Below are 15,239 nucleotides of genomic sequence, written 5' to 3' on the forward strand. Positions count from 1 at the left end.
ATGTCCTCAATTCTGTAGGTTTAACACCTGTTTCACCACAGTCCATCACTGGTGACTGAAGACAAAGTCTATAACCAGTCCATATGTGAGTCTTCACAAAGTCTATTGTCTATGGTTATGATCCACAGATGGGGAAAAGTTCATGTCTTCTTCTTGATGACAGTCTGTAAGTACAGTTCTCAAGTCATCAGTGAAAAAGTGTCAACTTACATTTGCTGGAGTCCATACAAACCAATGGGCTGGGTGCAGTACGACTGCACAGCTGGAAACCATGGAACCAGGCCCGGGTACACAGGAAGCAGTTGCGGTGCTGGCCGAACACTGTAGCAAGATGGGGTGCCCAGTTGGTCATACGTCTTGGCGGGTGTCTCTCTCGCTGTGGCCGCTGACGTGTCTCCTCCTCAAGTACAACAGGTGGAGGAGGGGCAGGTATGTCACCTGCAGTGGGCTCTGCCTCCTCACAAGTTGTCTCCACGGCAGCTAGGTCAGGCGCCTCCAGATGGTCTCCAGCAAGAGGCTCTGGTGTTGGTGCAAGAGCAGGGACTGAAGCTGCGGGCTGAGAAGTTGCTGTGAGAAGTTCATGTTCTGATTGCTGGAACACAGGTTGAGGTGGTGCGTAATGACAGCGGTATTCATCAACACTGCCCTCATCATCAGAGTCTGGCACAACAGCGACGGGTTTATCAGTCTTTTTCTGTTCATGTCTTGTACGATTATCTTTTTCAGGCACTTTTTCAAAAGGTAAGTGGTCACATGACATAAGCAAGTTTCTGTGAAGCACTCTAGAGCACCCTCTGCCTCTCTCCGGTCTTACCTCATAGATAGGGAGGTCAGGCCCCATTTGTCTGACTACTGTGTGAACAGTGTCCTCCCAATAGTCTCTCAGTTTCCCTGGGCCTCCTCTAGGTGTCAGGTTTTTGACCAGAACTCTCTCGCCAGGTTGTAACACAGAACTCCTTACTTTTGTGTCGTAGTGTCTTTTGCCCTTGTCAGCAGCTTTCTTTGCATTCTCATTTGCTATAGAGTAGGCTTGTTCCATGCTCTTTCTCCATTTTTCAACATAGTCTCTGTGGTCACTAAAATCTGTTTGTGAGTACAGTCCATCTACTGGTAGCCTGGGTGACCGTCCAAACAGTAGGTAAAATGGGGAGTAGCCAGTGACTTCACAACGTGTGCAATTATATGCATACATTAGCTTATTGATAGATGCCTTCCAGTTTGACTTTTGTGTTTCAGTTAGCGTTCTAAGCATTTGCAACAACGTCCTGTTCATACGTTCAGCTTGACCGTTCCCCATTGGGTGATAGGGTGTTGTCCTAGAACCGGCCATGCCACACAGTTTCTTGAGATGACTGAATAGTTGATTTTCAAATTCACCCCCTTGGTCATGGTGAATGCGACAGGGGAAGCCAAACTTTAGGGCATAGTCATTGAATATCAGGTTTGCAGCAGTTTTGCCTGACTTGGAGGTGGTGGCATAGGCTTGGGCAAAACGTGTGAAGTCGTCAGTTATCACTAGAATATATTCATAACCGCCTTTACATTTTTCAAGATGGAGAAAGTCTATACACACCAGCTCAAAGGGCTGCGTAGTTATAATGTTAGTTAAAGGAGCTCTTGTTTCATGGCTGGGCTTTTTCTGCTTTACACAGGAACAAACGTTGGTCACATAATGCTCGATGTCTGCCTGCATGTGTGGCCAAAAGAAGCGTTCACGTATCAAAGACACTGTGCGATCAACACCTTGATGGCCCATATTATTGTGCAGCTCTTCAAGTACAGTCTTTTTGAACTGATCTGGCAGGACTAGCTGTTTCCGGGCAGAAGTGAGTCTGTACAAGATGCCATTGTTATCTAGTCTTAACTTGCCCCACTCTCTGAACAAGCATTTTGTCTTAGGGTCAAATGTTCTTAGCTCTTTGGGCAGTGGTTTTGAATCTGTCTGTTTACACTGTAATACAGGGCTTATAACAGGATCAGACTTTTGCGCTTCATTAAGCTGTTCTTTTGGTATGGGTGTGAATGTTGCTTCTGCTGGCTCACCTTCTGCTGTGACTGACATTGCTGCAGCTGAGAGAGTCCATGCGGCAGGTGTGTCTTTCTGTACCTCAATGGCCTGGATAGCAGCTGCAATAGTGTCCGGTGGCACTTCCTCAGAGCAGTCTCTCATTAAGGTTTCTACATCAAGTGGCATTCTTGATAAAGCATCTGCATCACTGTTTTCCTTCCCTGGTTTGTACTTAATGGTGAAGTGAAAATCAGCGAGCTCAGCAACCCATCTTGATGTGGTGGCATTCAGTTTGGCTGTTGACAGAATGTATGTTAGCAGGTTGTTATCGCTCTAGACAGTAAATGTTGGGGCATAGTAAAAATAGTCTCTGAATTTGTCAGTGATAGCCCACTTTAATGCTAAAAATTCTAGTTTTCCTGCATGGAAGTGGTAGTTTTTTTCAGCCACTGTTAGAGTACGGGAACCATAAGCAATAACTCGCAGCTTACCATCTTGTCTCTGGTACAACACTGCGCCTAGCCCTTTGTGTGAGGCGTCTGTGTGAACGATGAACGGCTGTGTGAAATCTGGGAACCCCAGCACTGGTGGGTGGAGCAAACAGTCTATTAGTTCCTCAAGTGCACTTTGATGCTGGTCAGTCCACACGATTTGTTTTGAGGAGGGCACAACTTGACTGGCTCTCTTTGGTCTTGCCCTTGGCCCTTTTGTGGTGTCTGAGTTCTCTGGGGTTTTGTCAGCTTTTAACAGTTCATACAAACAACCTGCTTTTCTGGAGAAGTCTTTTATGTATTGTCTGTAGTAGGAGAGAAGGCCTAACATTTTTCTGAGCTGACCAACATTTTGCGGTTTTATATACCTTTGAGTGCTTTGACTGCTTCAAAGTCTGCAGGATCCACTTTACTTTCTTTTGCAGACACTATTCTGCCCAAATAGCACACCTCAGACTTAAACATGTCGCACTTACTTGGCTTAAGCTTTATACCAAAGCCTCTCAATCTCTGGAGCACTTTTCTCACGTCCTCCAAGTGATCTTTGAACGTTTTGCTGTAAACTAATGTGTCATCCAGATAGGGGATGCAGATGTTGTCGCGCAGCCCATCCAGGCACTCTTCCATACAGCGCTGAAATGCTGCAGGGGCATTCATAAGTCCAAAGGGGATGCGAATCCACTCATATAATCCCCAGGGGGTCACAAAAGCAGTGAGTGGACGACTTTCTTCTGACATGAACCCCTGGTGGTACGCTTTCCCCTGATCTAAAAGCGAAAACCAGGAGTTTCCACCCAAACTATCCATAATGTCCTGGACGCGTGGGATGGGCTGGCGATCAGGATGAGTTTTCCGATTCAGGTCTCTGTAGTCTATGCACAGTCTTAAAGTACCATCTTTTTTTCTAACACAAACAACTGGTGAGGAGTATGACGAGTCGGACTTCCTGACCCAAGCTTGTGCTATTAAATCATGCAGGTAACTTTTCATCTCTTGGTAGAGCGGCCGTGGCACAGACAGGTATGTGCGTTTGACTGGTTTGCTGTCTTTGAGCGATATGGTCATTTTCAGTTTTTCAATACAGCCTATATCATTGTCTGTTTTAGAGAAAGACTGGCATTCCTCTCTGAGCATCTGTTTTGCTAATACTCTCTGCTCTTCACCCAGGTGGCTAAGATCTACAGGTGGGTCCCACTCTTCGCTAGCGCTACACTGGGCTTGTGTATTTGTCTGGTTAACAGTAGCTACAGATGTGGCTTTTTCAAACACCTGGGCAGGTAAAACAGCTGTAATAGTCTGAACCGTGCCAACTAATGTACGGCCTGGTATGACAATTTCATGGTCAGTTGGGTTAGACACACCTAGTGTTATGACGGGTAAAGTACCCTTCTTAACTTTAACCAAAGTGTCAAAAAACTCAAGATTGTCTGGCCTCTGGGGGTTTAAGTCTGGCTCAAATATCATGACCATGTCTTGTTTAAATGGCCCTGCTGCTATACGACCCTCAACATGCATGTGGCTTTTTTTTGGTACAGTAATACAGTCTTTCTTTGTCATCACTTTGTACTCGTCAACTGCATCTGCACTAACAGCCTGTATAAAAGCTTTCACCTTGTGTCTTTTGAGGCTGGGAAATGCTTTTCTCACTGTGCTGTACAGTTTGGCTTGGTCAGTCCTATTCACAATGTATTCAATTACATTGTAGCCTATAATAGGGCATGTGAGCTGAAATCCTTTCATTACCAACATGGGGATGGTCAATTTCTCAGTTTGTTCAGTTCCGGAAACAAGTTGGAAGGTTGTCTCAACCCACGCAAGATATGGCATGTTGGTCCCATTTGCTGCGGTCAGGGTGAGTTCAGATGTGTCCATAATATCTGCTACATCTCTCAGCTCTGTGTGTGGCAGATAGTCCTTTTTCCACTTCTCATCAATGATTGATACCTGTGAGCCTGAGTCCCATAGAGCTTGAAGCCTGTGGCCGTCCAGGAGACACTCAACCAGACATTGCCTGCCCACCAGAGATGTGACTTTGTGAGGGGAATTTACATGAGCTGGTGACAGTGGTACCTGGACAGTCTCATTTTCTTTCTTAGTCTTTAAGCCAGTGCATTGTCTCTTATGTTTTCTCCAGTGTTGTTTCTGGCATGTTCTTGAACAATAAAGTGCGTTTTTACATGCTGAACACTGTCTCATGCCTGACTTTTCTTGTTTACAGTTGGAGCAATGTTGGGACTTGTGGATGATGGGCATGGTTAACACTCGTCCCTCGGTGGTAACCATTGCTGGTTTAAATGTTTCTCTTTATATGGTCTCATACCTCTGCTTCTACAACCAACCTGAAAGTGTTCTCTACTCCCACAGAGGTAGCAGTGGGTGCAGCGCTCGTTGACTCCATTCTGCTGGCAGATGTGGCACCTCCTCTTACGGTGGGCTGGACTACCTGTGTAGTGCTGTACAGGATACCGAGGGGGTGGTGGTCTTTGACGGGGGCCCTGGAAGCTATAATACTGCTGGTCCCTATCATACTGCATAACTGGTGGTGGGGCATATGACTAAGGACCAGGCACCGGCCGCTGTAGAGTCTCTTTAATCTGAGCTATCTCTGCACTGAGACCTTTCAGGGAGGCTACACCTGTCTTAAGCTCCGCTAACTCAGTTAAAAGCTCGGGTGGTATCTTAGCTTTAACTTCTTTTACAGGGTTCTTAGCCGGTGGCACATCATCTGACTGCACTGCACTCACACTTGTAGCAGTCTGTGATGCTAAACATCTCTTCCTGTTTTTCCTTTCTGCCTCATTGGCAGAAAGGAAAAACAGGAGTTCATCAGGTGTCTTAGAGTCTAACAGGAGTGGCTGCATATCTATCCTGACACTGTCACTCTGGAAGCCCATGAGTATGGTGTGCAAACACATACGCTGGACTAAAGCTGGGTCGTATTTGAGTCCTGACTCAGATTCTTGGGAAGCAAATAGGACTTTCTGCTTTAGATCTAAAACTCTCATCAGGAAGCTTTGAGCAGTCTCTTTTGGGGTCTGTACCTCAGAGGCAAGTTGTTTATACAGTTCGGTGGCGCTCTTCTCCTGGAAATGGGAGCGCAGTATGCGGCGTAGAGTCGGAAGGGTGAGTTGAGCTTTTCCCTCCAAATAGCTGCGTAGTTGTAGACCTGGCAAGATAGCTCTGATGACAGCATGTACAATGTCAAGCTCTGAGTAGCCTCTGCTCAGTCCATTTTCGATCTGGTGAGCAAGACTGGAAAATGTCAGTTTATCTTTTTGACCTGGTTCGCCAATCTGGCCTGATATTTTGAAATCTTTCTGCCATTAAGGGCTTGGTCGTTGGGGGGTACTTGACACAGATGAGTTAGGGACAAAGCGATTACCTTGGGAGTGAGAAACAACCGCTGTGTTAACTGCATTAGCTGTCTCTGTTACCAGTGTGGTTGCAGTGTTTGGTTGCTCTCTGTGTCCTGAATCACCCTCTTCATTTGCATTTGGTTCAGTCTCAACAATTGTCTCTTTCATTACTTCAGCAATCTTATCATTAAGCAACAACAGTTCTGACATTCCTTCATCCTCAAGTACTGTTATACCTTCTCTCTCAATGTGTATTTGGATGTGTGTTAGCAGTGACAGTCGTGTTTTTCTGCTAACATCTATTTTCTCTGCAATGCCAAGGAACTCGCAGATTGACACTAGTTGATCTTTGGACAGAGTGTGCATTTCACGCACAACCTCTTCTTGCAGCTCTTCCACCGAAGACATTGTGGCAGTAGGCAGGAAGAATTTTACATGTACGGGTGACGCTGAGCTGAGTCGTTTTTGCAGCCCCGATGATCTCTGGCTGGCCTCAGGAAACATGCGCTAAAACACAGCTACCAGTTCGCCTCGACAGCAACACTTTCCTCACTGCAGTCTGCCTGGGTTGTAGTGGGGGGATTTAGCTGGCTTGGACTACGATGTGCAGATTGTGGTCACCGGACATCTAAGCAGCTATCCCAGCGGTGCCTCCAAATGTTACACCCCTGAAAACAGGGGGAAAAGAATCACGAGAGTGATTATGACTTGCGTCTCTCATGCAGTAGTTTATTGCAGAAACGTTTCACATTCTGTACTGCTAAATGTCACATGGTGGAAGAAAAACACTAAATAATAAACCGAAATACTAAAGTGCTTATTATACATATACTTGAGCAGGTTTCCTGATAAAATGGCTGACAATCGCGGCGTTTTTAGCTCCTGCCGTTATCTTAATGGCCATTACACAGTACAAAACACAGCCCAAAACCGCCACGTATATGTGCACAAAACTGCAATGTAATGCTTCTAACGCTTACAAAACAATGAAGGATTACCTCTTAAATATCTTAACAGTGTACACATTGGAAATATATCAACTTTTAAACACTTTTACCTGTAAACAGGGGGAAAAGAATCACGAGAGTGATTATGACTTGCGTCTCTCATGCAGCAGTTTATTGCAGTGAGGAGAACGTGCGAAAGCCCCCTAGTGGAGAATAGAGACACTACTAATCGATCCCAGAAAAGGCTTACTAGCCGATCACTGATGTATAGATTGCAGTTCTCTTAAATAACATGAAAGCCATTAATATAACATGAAAAATAATAAACTCTTAACCACTTTTTTACCATATTTACATTATTTTCATCCTTATATCAACTGATATGAATTAGTATTAACTGAACAGTTTTATATGCAGTAGTCCTTCAACCTCTCACACCAGTGCTTAAACGGTGCTTGTGTGGTGGATCATAAATTTGATTAGTTTTGAAGTTGTACATCTCTGTTCCTTACATTTCATGTCATGCCCTTATTAATGTTTTATTTGTTGCTTTGACTGTTTTCGAATAGAATATGCAGTGGGAATATAGAGGGAGATAAGTAGTGAAAGTTTTGCCTGGGTTGATTGTGCGTCAATCCATTGTTAATGCCTCAGGGCTCCAGTAGGTGGGTTCGCGCGCTTCCTCCTTCACTCAATACAGACGAGTGAGAGTGAGAGCTGCGTGTCTGTGCCGTTCTTTCACCTCTCCTCACTATTTCCCCAGTTTAAGGTAACTGTCATGCACAAATCTGTTACTGTTGATTATTACATTGTTATCATTGTTCATTGTAGCGGAAGATGTGAATTGCAGACTATTTTGCTGAGAAGTTCCAGTTAATCTCTGTTGCTGCATATGCTAGTTTTCGCTATTGCTCCGCCATATTGTGTGAAGATTTTTCTGTTACTATCCGTATAAGTTAACTACTGAAAGACATGCAGTACTTAAAGTATTATTTCATTGCTGTGGAAAGTTAGTGACTGTGTCAGCTAACATGTGCGAGTTAAAAATATGTTTTTGTCTAATGCTACAGTTCATGTTATCTAAAGTATTCTCATCAGCTAATGCAGCGAACAATAGTGACTTAGTTTGGATACAGTTGTCCTGAGACTGAGTGCATCCATAAGAATATTGTTTTGGTTGTATTGCTTCTGAGACTCAATACAGAATCAGAATCAGAATGGGGTTTATTGCCAAATGTTGAGCAGGTTTACAACATTAGGAAATTGCTGCGGTGCTTCAGTGCAAACATAGTGTCATAAATAGCACTTAAATAGACATGAAAAAATAAAAGTAGGAATAAGAATTAAAAGTGCTACGTAGAAAGATATGTGCATGAGATATACATGAGATATATACCGTATTTTCACGACCATAAGGCGCACTTAAAAGTCTTAGATTTTCTTCAAAAAGTGCGGCGCGCCCTATAGCGCAGTGCGCCCTATGTGTTGTAAGGAGGACGTAGTAGAGAACACCATGAGAACGTTAAAGGGTGAAGTATGGGCGTTGATTGTATATACCGGGACAATCGCACATACCTGTATAAAAGAACAGGTATGTGCGTTATGCAGGACATCGTTGTTTTAACAACCCTGAAAATGGCAAAGAGACACGCTTACGAAGCACAGTTTAAACTGAAGGCCATCAGCTACGCGGAGGAACATGGAAATCGAGCAGCGGCGAGAGAATTTAAGGTTAATGAATCGATGGTTCGCAAGTAGAGGAAGCTGGAAAACAAGCTCCGACAGGTCAAGAATACGCAGCTGAGTTTCCGCGGACATAAGGCGATCATCGAGCAAAGAACGAGCGGGAGAAGCGTTTCGACGGTCACCATTCGGCTAAAAGCAGTTTCACTTTCACTTTTTATGAAACGGTGCCATTTTTCCATCTGGACCAGGACTACGGTAGCGCAGCAACTTCCAGCGGATTATAAGGAAAAGCTGGCCATCTTCCGCTCCTACTGCAGCAAACACATCGGCGACAAACACATCCAGCGATGGATGACCGATGGAGACCACAGTTTCACCAAGAGTGGAAGGCAGCACCGGGCGAGTTACGCCACAATTTGCCAATGGATTGTAGATGCTTGGGCTAACATGGCTGCTGGCACTGTTGTTCGAGCTTTCGCAAAAGCCGGCATCATTTCCGAGGAGCCGCACGGCACGGAAAGTGACTCTGACAGTGAAGAAATTGAACCTGGCATGTTTGATGGAGATTTAGCGCAGCTGTTCAATTCAGACACAGAGGATGAGGACTTCCATGGGTTTGATTGATGATAAAAATGTGAGTACCAAACTTTGTTTTGCTCCTGCTTTATTTTTAAATATGCACACTTGTATGTGTGTTGTTGATGATGACGATTACCGGCAATAGAAATGTGAGTAAGGTACCGAATTCAGTTTTGCTCCCGCTTTATTTTTAAATACGCATACGGTACTTGTATGCGCCCTATGGTCCAGTGCGCCTTATGTGTGTGTTAAATACAGTAAGGGCACACATAACTGAGACTGCGCCTTTTAGCACAGTGCGCCTTATGGTCGTGAAAATACGGTACATGAGAATAAGAATTAAAAGTGCTGCGTAGAAAGATATATACATGAGTGCAGGTGGTGATCAGTGCCAAACATGGAATGATGCAGTGACACAGCGTAGGGTTCATGTGTTAGTGGCGGGGACAGTCATATGGTTATTGTTCATGTGTCCAACAGCAGAGGGGAAGAAACTGTTCTTATGGCGAGAGGTTCTGGTGCGAATGGACCGGAGCCTCCTGCCTGAGGGGAGCAGGTCAAACAGACTGTGTCCAGGGTGAGAAGGGTCAGCTGAGATCCGAGCTGCACGCCGCAATGTCCTGGAGGTGTACAGGTCCTGCAGAGATGGGAGTCTGCAGCCAATCACCTTCTCAGCAGAGCGCACAACACGCTGCAGTCTCTGTTTGTCCCTGATAGTGGCTCCAGCGTACCACACGGTGATGGAGGAGGTGAGGATGGACTCGATGATTGCAGTGTAGAACTGCATCATCGTCCGTGTTGGCAGGTTGAATTTCTTCAGCTGCCTCAGGAAGTACATCCTCTGCTGGGCTTTCTTGATGACGGAGGTGATGGTGGGCTCCCACTTCAGGTCATGGGTGATGGTGGTACCCAGGAAGCGGAATGAGTCCACAGAGGTGATGGGGGTGTCAGTCAGGATGATGGGGGGGAGTGGGGCTGTGTGCTTCCTGAAGTCCACAATAATTTCCACTGTCTTCTGGGCATTTAGCACCAGGTTGTTGTGGCTGCACCAGGACACCAGACGTTCAACCTCCCTCCTGTAGGCAGACTCATCCCCGTCCGAGATGAGCCCAATAACGGTGGTGTCATCTGCAAACTTGATTAGCTTGACAGACTGGTGGGTGGAGGTGCAGCAGTTGGTGTACAGGGAGAAGAGCAGAGGAGAAAGAACACAGCCCTAGACGAGTGAGAGTGAGAGCTGCGTGTCTGTGCCGTTCTTTCACCTCTCCTCACTATTTCCCCTGTTTAAGGGCACAACACTTGAACCGGTGCTTAAAGAACGGAGAACACAAAATTGGTCCAAAAACCTCTCATGTTCAGCTGTTTTTTTGTAAAAAGATAACAATGTTAGCCTTTTCTGCAGCTATAGGGGATTTATCGTATCACTCTTGGCTGGAAGTAGTGCTTAATCAATGGAAAAAACACCAACTTTGTCCAAAAACCTCTCATGTTTAGGTGTTTTCAGTGTTCAGTGAACACAATTACACAGTCGCCCATTGTAAAGGCTAAGGCACTGTGTGTGTGTGTATATGCACGTGCGAGCATGTGAGTGATTGTTTATGTGTGTGTGTGTGTGTGTGTGTGCGTATGTGTCTCTGAATACGTGACTTCCTGGTTCCTGGTCGTTTAACCACATCCCTAGTTATCAAAAGGTCATCTCCCCCCACCCATATATGTCTTAACTCCTCTAAATGGTTCACCATATACAAGCATAGGTGAGCCCATAAATGGCAGGAAGTAAACATTCCTTACCAAATAAGGAAACCAGACTCTTACATGCAATGTGCCTGCAGTTAAACACTATAGTTAATAGCATCCCCCACCATCCTAGATATAGGGGAGGAACAGAAAAATATCTGAACATGCAGTTCAGGACAAGGTTTACAGTTTTAAGCACAACAATGACAACTTTTATCAAACTCACTCCAACAATTACTCTGTTGCGACATTTTGCCCCAGACCTGACCCTGTTCCTCCTGAACTTCCTCCTTTCATGGCCTTTTATGTATTATTTTAGGTGTTTCTTCCATTTCTTTCATTCTGTTTTGAATGGATCTCTTGAGTGTTCTGTTTACCCACCTGTGTGAATTGGTTTTGTTTTCTTCCCTGTGTCCGCACCATGCTTGTCCACTACGTAATTGTATTTTATCGACACCATCCTACTTGTACTCCTCATACTTCTTTCTACGAGGAGAATATTTCAATGGTCCATATTTGTTCTGGCCTTTGGCCTTCCTGCACCAGCATTGGTGTCTTTCATGGCCCCTTTCTGCTTTTGTTGTCTTCACCTGCTAGTCGAATCTATAATTCGAATTTGAGTCTTAAATGTATAAAACAAAAGGGTTTTTTTGGGTTTACATTCTTGTTGTTTTAAGACTCTGGACAGTGGATATGACGACTAATGAGACCATCAACAGTCAAATAAATCTTTCTTAGTGTTCTGCAAAACTCTACTGTTACTCACTGACTTGAGATAAAATCTACTCAGCTGCTTTGAAAATACCTTCTAACTGGTTCCTCCCATAACAGGATGGCTAGCTGGTTAAATTGATCCTGCAACCCAGAAACCTTTCTGCTTCTGCTTTGATTCAGCTGGGACAGGTAGGGGAGCCTTTCAGTGCCTCCAGCCTCCCTTAAAATACCCGAATTAGATATGGGAATGTGACAAACCTGCTGTTTTTCAGACCACATGTAGCTGTACTCATGTGTCAGGTTTAAATAGTACAATTACTTTTTATGTCTACTTTCTACATTTGTGAACTGGTCATCACTTACACTTTCATTACATACTTTGAGTTTGTAAACATTCAGATAGCATAATTGGAATACATTGTATCCAATTGATGGCAGCAAAGGGTGTTAGTCCATCCCAGCTGCCACAAGGAGACAAAGGCAGGGTACACCCTCAGCAAGCTGCCAATTTATCACAGAGCTAGCAATATATATATGTCACGTAAAACCCACTACAATGCTTAAATAATTTTTACTTAAAACATCTAAAAGCTTTCTTTCCAAATGTTAAGGTCCAAAATTGAGGAAGGAGAGTACACACCACCCATGGTCCAGAAGGTCTTTGGTCAAACAATGATTTTAATGAACACACGTGTGGGAAGACACTCTGTACGCAGACAGCCAGTAGTCCTCGACTTAATCAAAGCATGAACAGATATTTTATAGCATCAGGGTTTGTTTACTGACGCCCCTTCATGCGTCACCGGTACATTTTATACATAGATCAGATCAACATCACCATGACTTTTCACCTAGAAAATCATCTTCTATTTTCATGGCTTGGTACTTTCCGTTCTTATCTTAAAATGAATTGTTCCTCTTTCCTGCCGAGACAACAAGGACGGTTCCTCTAAATAAATTTAACTAATGTGTGTGTATGTGTTGACCTCACATGCTCTTTGTGTCACCTCTTCACCTACTGTCTGTGTCTCGTCCTCAAATGCTCCTCAAAATAACCTGCTCTTAGACTCTGCTTTCGGTTTCAGTTCTGCAAAAGGCACACTCTGCAAACCTGCAACTTCCTGTCAGCCTGCAACTTAGTCTTTCTGAAAGACACACACTGTTCAACCCCTGAACGCAATATAAACTCCAGATTATATTATTAATGCAATGGTAATAATGACAACCACCGTTCAACCACCGTTCATTATCCCACTGTTCAACTGCCCAGCCTGTAATTTACAGTACATGTTTCCACCTCGTGGTTCCTTACATGCTGCTGCTGGTGTCGTCAGTGTGGTTTCAGTTGCACTGTCTTTTGCCTGCTATTAATTCTTCTCAAGTCCACGATGTTCCGTCGGTCTTCATCAGGAGATTAACTGTCCTTTGAGCTTCTTCTCAGGATGGGGACAAGTGCGAGGTCAAGCTGTAAAATTTTAAGCCAAAATCTGGCCTGTTTTCTCCCAATTATGCTACTCTAGTGGTTTTGGCGCCGTACTCAAAAATCCAGGTTGAGAGAAGTCCACCTTTATTTATCTGTAATCTATGTTAACACACTAAAACATACAATTAATATCCTTTTCATTTCTTTTCTCAAAACCTCCATACTTAATCTGCCTAGAGTTTAACTCATCTGTTTCTCTCTCTGGGTGCTCTGTCAGATCTGTCAGCTTTAGCGCCTATCCAATTTCGACAAATTTAAAATAACCGCCCAGCGGATAAACTCCCTGAGTTTTTTGCAACCAATTAACCAGTATCAAGACTTTAACTGTTTCTGGCCTCATCTCTAAAATCCCTAACTCAATTTAAAAACGTCAACCAACCCAAACTTTGAAGTTTTAGGTTAAAGTTACACGCCCGAAGTCCAACTTCTCCTGTCCAAAAAAGCGCAGGTACCGTTCCAAACGGTAAGGAGACTCTAACTCCTAGCTTAATTCCAGGATGCCCTGTACCCCACAGTTAAGCCAAACTGAACTAACCCTGTTCGCCGACAGGTCAATGTCGCGCGTCCACGACAAGGAGGGAGCGTAACCTCCGGGCTCTGCGCTTCCTAGCAGACTCGAACTGCCGTTCTAGAATAATTTATAATACTTTGAAACAACAATCAACACCCAACAAAGTGTATGACTGAGGCAGATCGACCCTGATGGACAATGGGGACTCTAACCCACAAAATGACCAAATACCCTACCAAACTACTTGAGACTCTAACTCAATTTCTTTGGGACTTCAACCCAGTATTTAAACTTTTCCTGGCAGACTCTAACTGCTTTAGCAGACTTTACTGCTTTCATTTCTTCTTAGCAGAACTCTAACTGCTTCAACTCATGAAATTTTCATCAAAATCAAAACAGACATCCACCAGTAACTTCAGTGAGTAGACTTAAATTTTATCATGTCCAATTTGGCACACTTTGGAAATAATTCAACAGGTAGTGCCTTACCTTTTGGATAAGCCGGCTTATGCCCACTCACTTCGACCACTGGAATTCATGTCTGCCCGTCAGACCACCTAAGACCCCGGATTTCTCCGTCTAAACCTCCAATCCTCCCTCCTCAACCACCGGACGAAGCCCCCAAATGTTAAGGTCCAAAATTGAGGAAGGAGAGTACACACCACCCATGGTCCAGAAGGTCTTTGGTCAAACAATGATTTTAATGAACACACGTGTGGGAAGACACTCTGTACGCAGACAGCCAGTAGTCCTCGACTTAATCAAAGCATGAACAGATATTTTATAGCATCAGGGTTTGTTTACTGACGCCCCTTCATGCGTCACCGGTACATTTTATACATAGATCAGATCAACATCACCATGACTTTTCACCTAGAAAATCATCTTCTATTTTCATGGCTTGGTACTTTCCGTTCTTATCTTAAAATGAATTGTTCCTCTTTCCTGCCGAGACAACAAGGACGGTTCCTCTAAATAAATTTAACTAATGTGTGTGTATGTGTTGACCTCACATGCTCTTTGTGTCACCTCTTCACCTACTGTCTGTGTCTCGTCCTCAAATGCTCCTCAAAATAACCTGCTCTTAGACTCTGCTTTCGGTTTCAGTTCTGCAAAAGGCACACTCTGCAAACCTGCAACTTCCTGTCAGCCTGCAACTTAGTCTTTCTGAAAGACACACACTGTTCAACCCCTGAATGCAATATAAACTCCAGATTATATTATTAATGCAATGGTAATAATGACAATTATTTAACAATAGCAGTAAAATAATTTCCCTGCTCCACACAAACCTGAGCTGTTTCAGATGCTTTTTGAAATTCTGAGCTCTCTGATCTCAGTGTAAGCTGTCTGTGCCCTCAGTGGAGTTGCATCTTGAAAGTACTTCTACTTCTTGTCTTCCCCGAATGTTGACCACCTGTCCAAGAGTACTGAAGGTCTGAGGTCACACATCCTGGTGACAACAGCGTGCCCACCCCAGAAGACAGAGGCCCAAGATTTAGTCCCGTCCACCAAAGGTCTTGTGTGCCTTGAGTTAAGTTTTTGTCACTCTCTGCATCGCCTTCCTCTGGTGCTAATTCCATTATATTAAGTAGTAATGTGATTACTGCACATGTGAGAGAAACAGGGAAAATACCAGACTGTAGAGAGCTGTTGATAATATTTATTAAATGATTTGTAAAACAATGAGATACAGGTTTAAATAGTTTTGTTTTGATGGGGGGAAG

Source organism: Rhamphochromis sp. 'chilingali', assembly GCF_963969265.1.
Source record: "Rhamphochromis sp. 'chilingali' genome assembly, chromosome: 16".
NCBI lineage: Eukaryota > Metazoa > Chordata > Actinopteri > Cichliformes > Cichlidae > Rhamphochromis > Rhamphochromis sp. 'chilingali'.